General features: G+C 58.5%; 4 non-coding genes across 4 annotated transcripts; all 4 read left to right on the top strand.

Annotated features, from left to right (window-relative positions):
* Positions 1–2,322: 2,322 nt before the first annotated feature.
* On the top strand, positions 2,323–2,429 carry LOC142975175 (U6 spliceosomal RNA). Its single transcript, XR_012959600.1, has one exon. It is a non-coding gene; the product is annotated as a U6 spliceosomal RNA (small nuclear RNA).
* Positions 2,430–2,432: 3 nt separating this feature from the next.
* Positions 2,433–2,535, top strand: LOC142975171 (U6 spliceosomal RNA). Its single transcript, XR_012959597.1, has one exon. It is a non-coding gene; the product is annotated as a U6 spliceosomal RNA (small nuclear RNA).
* LOC142975174 (U6 spliceosomal RNA) lies at positions 2,536–2,642 on the top strand. Its single transcript, XR_012959599.1, has one exon. It is a non-coding gene; the product is annotated as a U6 spliceosomal RNA (small nuclear RNA).
* On the top strand, positions 2,643–2,749 carry LOC142975176 (U6 spliceosomal RNA). Its single transcript, XR_012959601.1, has one exon. It is a non-coding gene; the product is annotated as a U6 spliceosomal RNA (small nuclear RNA).
* Positions 2,750–9,562: the final 6,813 nt, after the last annotated feature.

Raw genomic sequence — 9,562 nt, forward strand, 5'->3', positions numbered from 1 at the left:
AAATGAACGAAATGAACGATATGAAAGAAATGAACGAAATGGAAGGAAATGAACGAAATGAACGAACTGAATGAAATGAACGAAATGAACGAAATGAAAGACATGAAAGAAATGAACGAAATTAACGAAATTAACGAACTGAACGAAATTAACGAAATGAATGAAATGAATGAAATGAACGAAAAAAAAAAAAAAAAAAAAAAAAAAAAAAAAAATTAACGAAATGAATCAATGCAATTATAATAAAATCTGAAGTATAAGAAAAATAAGACCTATAATTTGATCCGAAACAGAAACCGCATCCGAACTTACCGAAATCGTAAAAAATGACCCAATATAAATCCACTGCGGTATATGAAGTCATCCGCATCCAATCCACATCCGCATCCAATCCACATCCGCATCAGAATCTGGAAACCAATCAATTAGTAATTCTTCTTTATAAATCCCATAAGGTACGTACGGCACCAAATAATTTAAGGTTAAAGATCCGACTTCTAAGCAGTGTGATTCCGACGCCAAGTAGGTGTGACAAGCGACCTGTGTAAAGGATGGTTAGGTTAGGTTAGGTTAGGTTAGGTTAGGTTAGGTTAGGTTAGGTTAGGTTAGGTTAGGTTAGGTTAGGTTAGGTTAGGTTAGGTTAGGTTGTAGTGTGTTAGGTCTCGTGTGGGGTTCCACAGGGGTCGGTTCTAGGCCCTCTCCTGTGGAACGTAGGCTACGACTTCGTTCTGCGCGGTGCGCTCCCGCCGGGCGTCGGCATATTCTGCTATGCCGACGACACGTTGGTAACAGCCCGGGGGAAGACGCACCGCGACGCGGAGGTGCTGGCCACAGCTGGGGTCGCACAAGTCGTCGCTCGCATCCGGCGGCTGGGTCTGGAGGTGGCACTGGAAAAGTCGGAGGCCCTATTTTTCCATGGGCCCCGACGCCGCCCTCCACCCGGATCCAGCATTATAGTAGGCGGAGTCACCATCGGCATCGCACCGTCGATAAGGTATCTCGGACTGACTCTCGACGGCCGATGGGACTTCACAGCCCATTTCAGTCGGCTGGCCCCCAAACTCGTAGGTGCGGCGGGCGCACTATCTCGCCTGCTGCCAAACCTCGGGGGGCCAAACAACACCTGCCGACGGCTGTACGCCGGGATCGTGCGGTCAATGGCCCTATATGGCTCTCCTATCTGGGCCAATGCCCTGTCGGCCAAAAACATCGCCGCCCTGCGACGTCCGCAGCGGGTGATGGCCGTCAGGGCCGTGAGAGGCTACCGCACGATCTCCTTTGAAGTGGCGTGCCTACTGGCCGGAACGCCGCCGTGGGACTTGGACGCGGGGGCCCTCGCGTCACTCTATACATGGCGCGAGGAGGCCCGAGGCGGAGGCTCACTGCCAGCGCCTCAAGAAATCGAGGCGCGGAGAGCAGAGCTCCGCCAAGATGTCCTGGCGGCGTGGAAGCGACGACTGGAAGACCCCAGCGCCGGCCTCATAACCATCGAGGCCGTGCGGCCGGCGGTCACGGAGTGGCTGGAGAGAGGGCACGGCGCGCTCACATATCGGCTGACGCAGGTCTTGACCGGACATGGTTGTTTCGGCAAGTACCTGTGTCGCATAGGCCGCGAGCAGACGCCCAGGTGCCATCATTGTGGTGACTGCCCCGATACGGCGCTGCATACGCTGGCACATTGCCAGGCGTGGTCGTCGCAGCGCCGTCAATTGACCGGGGTGGTCGGGAGCGACCTCTCGCTCTCGGCTGTGGTTCTGTCCATGGTCGGGAGCGAGGCAGCGTGGTCGGCCGTCGCCTCATTCTGTGAAGAGGTCATTTCCCTCAAAGAGGCGGCGGAACGGGAGCGGGAAATCAACGCTCCCCTCCCTTCCCGCGCAAGACGCACTGGGCGTCGTAGGCGCCGGGATGATCTCCGGCCCCCGTGACGCGGACCTGTGGGCGGCGGAGGCGGAACGCTCCGTCGCCTGGACAGGGAACAGGTCCGAGAGGTGGGGAGTGCGCTGTGTGTTCCTGGCGCACCCCCGTGAAGTGGAGAGCTAGGGGGGGACAATCCTCAAGTCCGCCCCCGCTCGAAGTAGGGCCCGCATCCAAAGCGGGCCGTCACCGGCTGGGACGCGGAGTATCCGATTGGAGGTACCGCGTCCTGGCCACGTTATGGTGACTGTAGAAGGAACACCGTCAGGTTTTTAGTCGGTATGCCCATGTTAGCCGGAACGCCTTGCCGGCGGGAGAGCCCGACAGACCCCCGCTTTCCTCCCTGGGGCGGGACATGCAGTAATGCATTTTCCTGACGCAAAAAAAAAAAAAAAAAAAGGTTAGGTTGTACTTGCTTCGGCAGTACATATACTAAAATTGGAACGATACAGAGAAGATTAGCATGGCCCCTGCGCAAGGATGACACGCAAAATCGTGAAGCGTTCCACATTTTGTACTTGCTTCGGCAGTACATATACTAAAATTGGAACGATACAGAGAAGATTAGCATGGCCCCTGCGCAAGGATGACACGCAAAATCGTGAAGCGTTCCACATTTTTGTACTTGCTTCGGCAGTACATATACTAAAATTGGAACGATACAGAGAAGATTAGCATGGCCCCTGCGCAAGGATGACACGCAAAATCGTGAAGCGTTCCACATTTTTGTACTTGCTTCGGCAGTACATATACTAAAATTGGAACGATACAGAGAAGATTAGCATGGCCCCTGCGCAAGGATGACACGCAAAATCGTGAAGCGTTCCACATTTACCCCCTCGTGGGTCTGCACCTTGTCGTGGTGAGGGGGCTCAGTAGCATTAGCGAAGCCAAGACAGACCCGAAGGGACCGTTTCGTTCTGAGGCCTTCAGGCTCAGAACCAGGTCCCTTCACACCGTGTGGTGGTGCGCGAGCGCCACTGCACGAGAGAGGAAGGAAAACCTCTATAAAAAACCATGGGGGGGCGGACTTTCATGTCCTGCCCGGGGTGGGGGTGTCCGCTGAGTACTGTTCTCGGCGGACCCAAACCGCAAGCCTGGCTCAACTTTTGGGTCAGGATCGGGGGCTGCTTGTCGGAGGTCGGGGAGACAGCGGTCGCGAGGAAGAAAACCTCTATAAAAAATCACTGTGCGTGTCCCTCTGCTTGCAGAGGGCACAGGCGACGGAGGAGGGACGGGTGATCCGTCGGTGGGAGGGCGGGCTCTCCCGGTTTCGGTATCGTCTCCGGGAGGGCAGACTTCGGTCACCGCCCTCAAACTCGTTATCCCAGCGGAGGTGTCGTGGTCACGTCTCGCGGCCACTGCTGGGACCGAGGGCCTTGCCTTAATTGGCCGGGCCAAGAGGACTTAACCTCACTAAAAAAAGTTAGTTTGTAAGATCCGGTGAAACCTGCCCGACCTCACCGTGTAATAGGGTTACCCAGGTACAGGGGGCTCTGCCTGGGTGGACGGTTTATTTCCCCCATACTCGTGGGACTCTCTATGGAATTCATTAATCAAAACAAAAACCTAAACGAAGTTAACAGTGGGAGGGGCGAGAAGCCCAACAGTGAGGAGGAGATCGGGGGCAAAAAGCCCGGCAGCTTTGACTGCGCAGTGGTGGAGGGTCGTCGCACGCCCAGTGTTGCGCGACCCTCGTCGGTTATCGGAGGAGGGGGTTCCAGGCCCCTTACTCCCGTTGTGGTGCTGGAGCGACTCCCAGTCGGAGTTGATGATTTTTTGGCTTCGGGCGACGGTGCCCACCGTAAAAGACACCGAACGCCCTCGGTGCTCGGGTCTGAAATTTCGGGCTCAGAAACTGAGACCGAGGACCGCACTGCTCCACGTGAGCCGGTGGCTAGGCGCGGAAGGACCACTTCGGGTGCTCCTTCTACCAGGAGTCGGTCGAGTTCGTCCCGTAAAACAATGGGACCCCCGGCGCCCATCTTTGACCCGGAAGAGGGACCTGAGAGATTGGCTGTGGAAGTACCGCATTTGCTGGATGCCGAGCAGCTGAGGGCCCGGGCTGGGGAAAGCGTAGCGGCAATCTTTGAGGTAGTTCGCACCTCAAGAAACCTGAAGGGGGGTTACCAGAAGACCCTCAACGTGGCGGCAACGGGTCTCCTGGACATCGTGGAGGCCCTGGCGGACCGGACGATGTCGGACGAAGTGCGTCGTATCCGAGTGGAGTTCGCTCGCCTGCGTAGGGAGAACGACGCTTTGAAAGCGGAGCGAAAATCCCTTCTACGAGAGCTGGAGCAGGGTAACGCTGCCCCCCCCGCCGCAAGGGCAACCTGCCCACCGCCTGCCCCAGCAGCCCCGAATACTATGCCCGGCATGGGGGAGCTGTTGGAAGAATTTAGGCGTTCAATCATCGCCTCGGTCGGGACCATGATCAATGCCCGGTTTGAGGGCATCGAGGAGCGCCTCCTCCCGGAGACGAGGATTCGTCCGCCTCTTAGGGCGGACAGGACCCCGGTTGGGTCAGTTGGTACCCCGGTGGGGTCAGTTGGTACCCCGGTGCCGGTGCCGGTTACTGCTACGGCTCCTGCTGCAGCGGAGTCCTCTAACGCCGCGAACAAGTCGGGCAAGAAGGGGAAGAAAAAGGGGCCGAGTCATCCCCCGGTCCCCGAACTACCGGCGGTCACGCCGACTCCGGAGGCTATGGATACCGCTCCTGTAGCGGGTCCCTCGAGCCAAGCGGCCACTTGGACGGAAGTGGTCAAGAAGGGTAAGGGGAAGAGGAAAACGTCCTCCCCCTCCACGGCGGCCCAGAAATCGGCCTCCCAGGCGGCTAAAAAACCCCAGCCGATCAAGCCGAAATTGACCTCCCCAAAAACGGCCGCGGTGCTGGTCACACTACATGCGGAAGCTGCCGCTAAAGGCGTGACCTATGCCCAGCTTATGGGACGGGCTGAAGAGGCGGTAAACCCGGCGGACCTGGGCATAGAGTCCGTCCACTTCCGCCGATCCGCCACAGGGGCCCGGATCATTGAGATCCCAGGCTCCCAAAGTCAGGACAAGGCCAGCGCCCTGGCCGAAAAACTAAAGGTCGCTCTTGACGGAGTTGCCAACGTAGCGGTCCCCGTCAAATGTGTAGATCTAAGAGTGCTAGGACTTGGGGACACAGCTACCACTGAAAAGGTGGCCATTGCGGTGTCTCGAGCTGGAGGATGCCTAGTGGACCAGATCAAGGTCCACCCTATCACCCCTGGCCCCGACGGAATGGGCTCCTGCGTGGTCGAATGCCCGGTAACGGCCGCTAAAATCGTGTCGGAGGCAAACAGACTGTTGGTTGGATGGACCTCCGCCACAGTCCGGCTAATGGAGCAGCGGCCTCTCCGCTGCTACAAATGTATGGGAGTTGGCCACACCAGACCGACGTGCCCCTCCCCCGTCGACCGTAGCAAACTATGTTTCCGGTGCGGCGAAGAAGGTCACAAAACCGCGGCCTGTGAGGCCACAACCTCGCGGTGCAGCGTGTGCGCCGCGGCCGGAAAACCGGCCGGACATTTAATGGGGGGGAGACTCTGTACCCCCCCCACGGTAAAAGGTAGGTCGGGCGTGGGGGCGTGGAGAGCTTCCACCACCACGACTCGACCAGTGCGGGAAGACAGGGAGGCTAGCATGTCCGAATAATTATGGATTGTAATCGACATGCTAGCTTCCTTCAAACGAATCTCAACCACTGCGCGGGGGCACAGGATCTTCTCCTTCAGTCCCTCGCGCAGTGGCAGGTGCATGTGGCGGTGGCTTGTGAGCCATACTTCGTCCCCCTCCACTCTAACTGGGCCGGGGACCTCGATAGTTCAGTGGCGGTGGTGGTCCGGATGGGCGTTGGCCCCCCTCTCGTTGTCATTGAAAAGGGGGCGGGCTATGTCGTAGTCAGCTGGGGGGAATACACCATTATTGGGGTATACTTCTCCCCCAACCGCTCCCTGGCAGAGTTCGAGATATTCCTGGACTCTGTCAGGGCGGCTGTGTCTCGCCGGTCGCCGGGGCCCATCGTAGTCCTCGGCGACTTTAACGCGAAGTCCCGAGCGTGGGGTTGCCCCGTCACGGACGGGAGGGGGGAGGCAGTCCAAGTCTGGGGGCTCCTCTCCGGGCTGTCCCTGCTCAACATGGGGACAGCCCACACCTGCGTGCGGCATAACGGGGGGTCTGTTGTCGACCTGTCGTTTGCCAGTCCTGTGGTCGCGCGCAGAGTGGTTGGATGGAGGGTCGAAGAAGGGGTTGAGACCCTCTCGGACCACCTCTATGTCCGGTTTGAGGTCTCCCACTCTCCGGGAGGGACGGCGAATGGACAGAGCCCCACCAGCACCTTTCCAAGGTGGGTCATAAGCCGGCTCGATAAGGAGCTGGCGGAGGAGGCGGCCATCGTTCACCGATGGTTCGCCCCCAGGCCGGAGGAGGGAGCTGACACGGAGGTGTTGGCCGGCCGGATGCACACCATCCTCACTGAGGTGTGTGATTCGGCCATGCCGAGGGCGCGACGTCGACCAGCACGCAAGTCCGTGTACTGGTGGACGCCAGAGATTGCCGAGCTACGAAGATCAGCCAACGGAGCCCGAAGAGCGCACGCCCGATGTCGGACACGCAACCGGCGAGCTCCGGACCGGGAGGGAGCCGATGCCGAACTGGCGGAATTGCGGGAGCAGTATGGAGCTGCCAAGCGAGCTTTACAACTGGCCATAAGCCAAGCCAAATCGGCCGCCCTAGAGGAGATCCTGGCGGACCTAGATAGGGACCCGTGGGGGCGTCCCTACCGTGCAGCCCGGAAGAAACTACGGAATTTCGGCGCCCCGTTAACGGAGACCCTACAGCCGGATCTCCTCGGCAGGGTAGTGGGCGAACTGTTCCCCGATTCGCCGGGACTCACGCCCCCGGTGATGGCTCCTCCTACTCCGGAGCCCACGGAGGAAGAGACTCCCCCCCTCATCTCCGAGGGAGAGATGGAGCTGGCCCTGGACCGCCTTCGTGGCAGGAAAACGGCTCCGGGGCCTGACGGCGTCCCGGGACGAGTGTTAGCACTCGCTCTTAAACACCTGGGAGAGCAGCTTCGGGGACTCTTCAACGCATGTATCAGAAGAGGAGAGTTCCCGAAACAATGGAAGGTCGGACGCTTGTGCCTACTCCCGAAAGGGGGAGATCGACCACCTGATTCCCCCTCGGCGTACAGGCCAATTGTTTTGCTGGACGAGACGGGCAAGTTGCTGGAGAAGATCATCGCATCTCGTCTCGTCCAGCACTTGGAGACGGTTGGGCCCCAGCTTTCGGAGGCCCAGTACGGATTTAGGGCAGGGCGGTCCACCTTAGACGCCTTAACAGCCCTGAAGGAGTCCAGCAAACGAGCGGTTGCGGCTGGAGATGTCGTCCTGGGGGTATCTTTGGATGTGGCAAACGCCTTCAACAGTATTCCGTTTGAGACGATCATGGAGGCACTCCGGTACCATGGGGTGCCCCTCTACCTCCGGAAGCTGTTGGGGGCATACCTCCAGGACAGGGAGATAGTGTGGGAGAGCCGAGACGGACGAAAATATGCGCGCCGAATGACGTGCGGAGTTCCACAGGGGTCGGTTTTGGGTCCGACCCTGTGGAACATTGGATATGATTGGCTCCTTCGGGGGCCGGTTCCTCCCGGAGCGGAGGTTATAGGTTATGCGGACGACACTTTCGTCGCTGCCCGGGGCGGGTCTTTTGAGGAGGCGGCGCGGCTGGCCACAATCGCCGTGTCTCTGGTGGTGGACCGGCTTGCACTTCTGGGCTTGAGGGTCTCCTTGACTAAGACGGAGGCCCTCCTTTTCCACGGACCGCGGCGGGGTCCTCCCCCGGACGCGCGAATAGTCGTCCAGGGAGTGGAGGTGCCGGTGAGGGCCCAACTCAAATACCTGGGCCTCACATTAGATGGACGGTGGAACTTTGGGGCCCACTTCACACAAATGGCCCCGAAGCTGATTGCCGCAGCGGCCGCTCTAGGCCGGCTGCTACCTAATTTGGGGGGCCCGGGCTCGGCCTGCCGGCGCCTTTATATTGGTATAGTCCGGAGCATGGCGCTGTACGGTGCCCCCGTGTGGGCGGATGCTCTCACCGCTAAAAACTTAGTATTGTTGAGGAGACCCCAGAGGGTGATAGCGGTGAGAGCGATCAGGGGGTACCGTACCATATCGTGGACGGCGGCTACCCTATTGGCGGGCGACCCCCCCTGGGAGCTTCAGGCGGGAGTCTTGGCGCGGGTGTATGCCTACAAAATAGAGGCACGAAATCGGGGCGAGCAACCAACCTTTGAAGAAGTGAGGAGGATCAGATCGGAGGCGCATACAGACCTGATAGAGAGGTGGAGTGAACAATTGCTGTCCCCAGTCGCTGGCCGGGACACGGTGGAGGCAATCCAGCCCCACCTATCCCGATGGATATGTAGGAAGTGGGGGGTTCTGTCCTTCCGGCTGGTGCAGGTACTTACCGGACACGGATGTTTCGGTAAGTACCTGCACCAGATTGCGGGCCGGGAACCAACGCCGGCCTGCCACGAGTGTGACGCGCCACAAGACACGGCGCACCACACACTAGCTGAGTGCGCGGCCTGGGCGCCGCAGAGGCACGCCATGTCGGCGTTTGTGGAGGGGGACCTCTCGCTAACTAGCGTCATCAGCGCGATGCTGAATAGCGAGGGGTCCTGGAGGGCGGTGGCCTCCTTCTGCGAGTCAGTCATGTCGCAGAAGGAGGCCGCGGAGCGGGATCGTGAGGCGTCTTCCTCCGACCCGCGCCGCCAGCGGAGACGGGGCGTGCGAAGAAGGAGGTATGCGCACCTCCTCCCCCCGCCGTAGAAGTAGTTGTGGGGCCGCCTGGTCCGGGAGAGGGCAGTCTGCCAACTCCGGGCTTGGTGGCCGGTGCGGATGATACCGGAGGCCGGGACATACTGCGCATCTGAGCGCAGTCTGTCCCGGCCTCCGAAGGCCCTCTTCGGCCGGCGAACTCGGGGGAGTTTTCTGGCCATTGCACGAGGGGGCATGTGGAGGGACGGCACCAGTGTGTTGCGGTGTCGTCTCACACTGTGGACGGGTCCATGATTGGACAGCCGCGTTGGGGCTGCGGTTGCGTGCTTTAAGCGATCCCGCAGCCTCGACATTATGCGGAGGAGGAAGCAACACCTCGGTGGTTTAGTGGGTAGGCCTAGCCCTTCTGGTTCGGAGAGCCCCACATACCCCAGCGCTCCCCCGGGCGCTGGGGATGCAATTTCATGCATTAACCGAGTTAAAAAAAAAAAAAAAAAAAAAAAAAAAAAAAGGTTAGGTTAGGTTAGGTTAGGTTAGGTTAGGTTAGGTTAGGTTAGGTTAGGTTAGGTTAGGTTAGGTTAGGTTAGGTTAGGTTAGGTTAGGTTAGGTTAGGTTAGGTTAGGTTAGGTTAGGTTAGGTTAGGTTAGGTTAGGTTAGGTTAGGTTAGGTTAGGTTAGGTTAGGTTAGGTTAGGTTAGGTTAGGTTAGGTTAGGTTAGGTTAGGTTAGGTTAGGTTAGGTTAGGTTAGGTTAGGTTAGGTTAGGTTAGGTTAGGTTAGGTTAGGTTAGGTTAGGTTAGGTTAGGTTAGGTTAGGTTAGGTTAGGTTAGGTTAGGTTA

This window comes from Anticarsia gemmatalis, chromosome 8 (assembly GCF_050436995.1).
Source record: "Anticarsia gemmatalis isolate Benzon Research Colony breed Stoneville strain chromosome 8, ilAntGemm2 primary, whole genome shotgun sequence".
NCBI classification, from domain to species: domain Eukaryota; kingdom Metazoa; phylum Arthropoda; class Insecta; order Lepidoptera; family Erebidae; genus Anticarsia; species Anticarsia gemmatalis.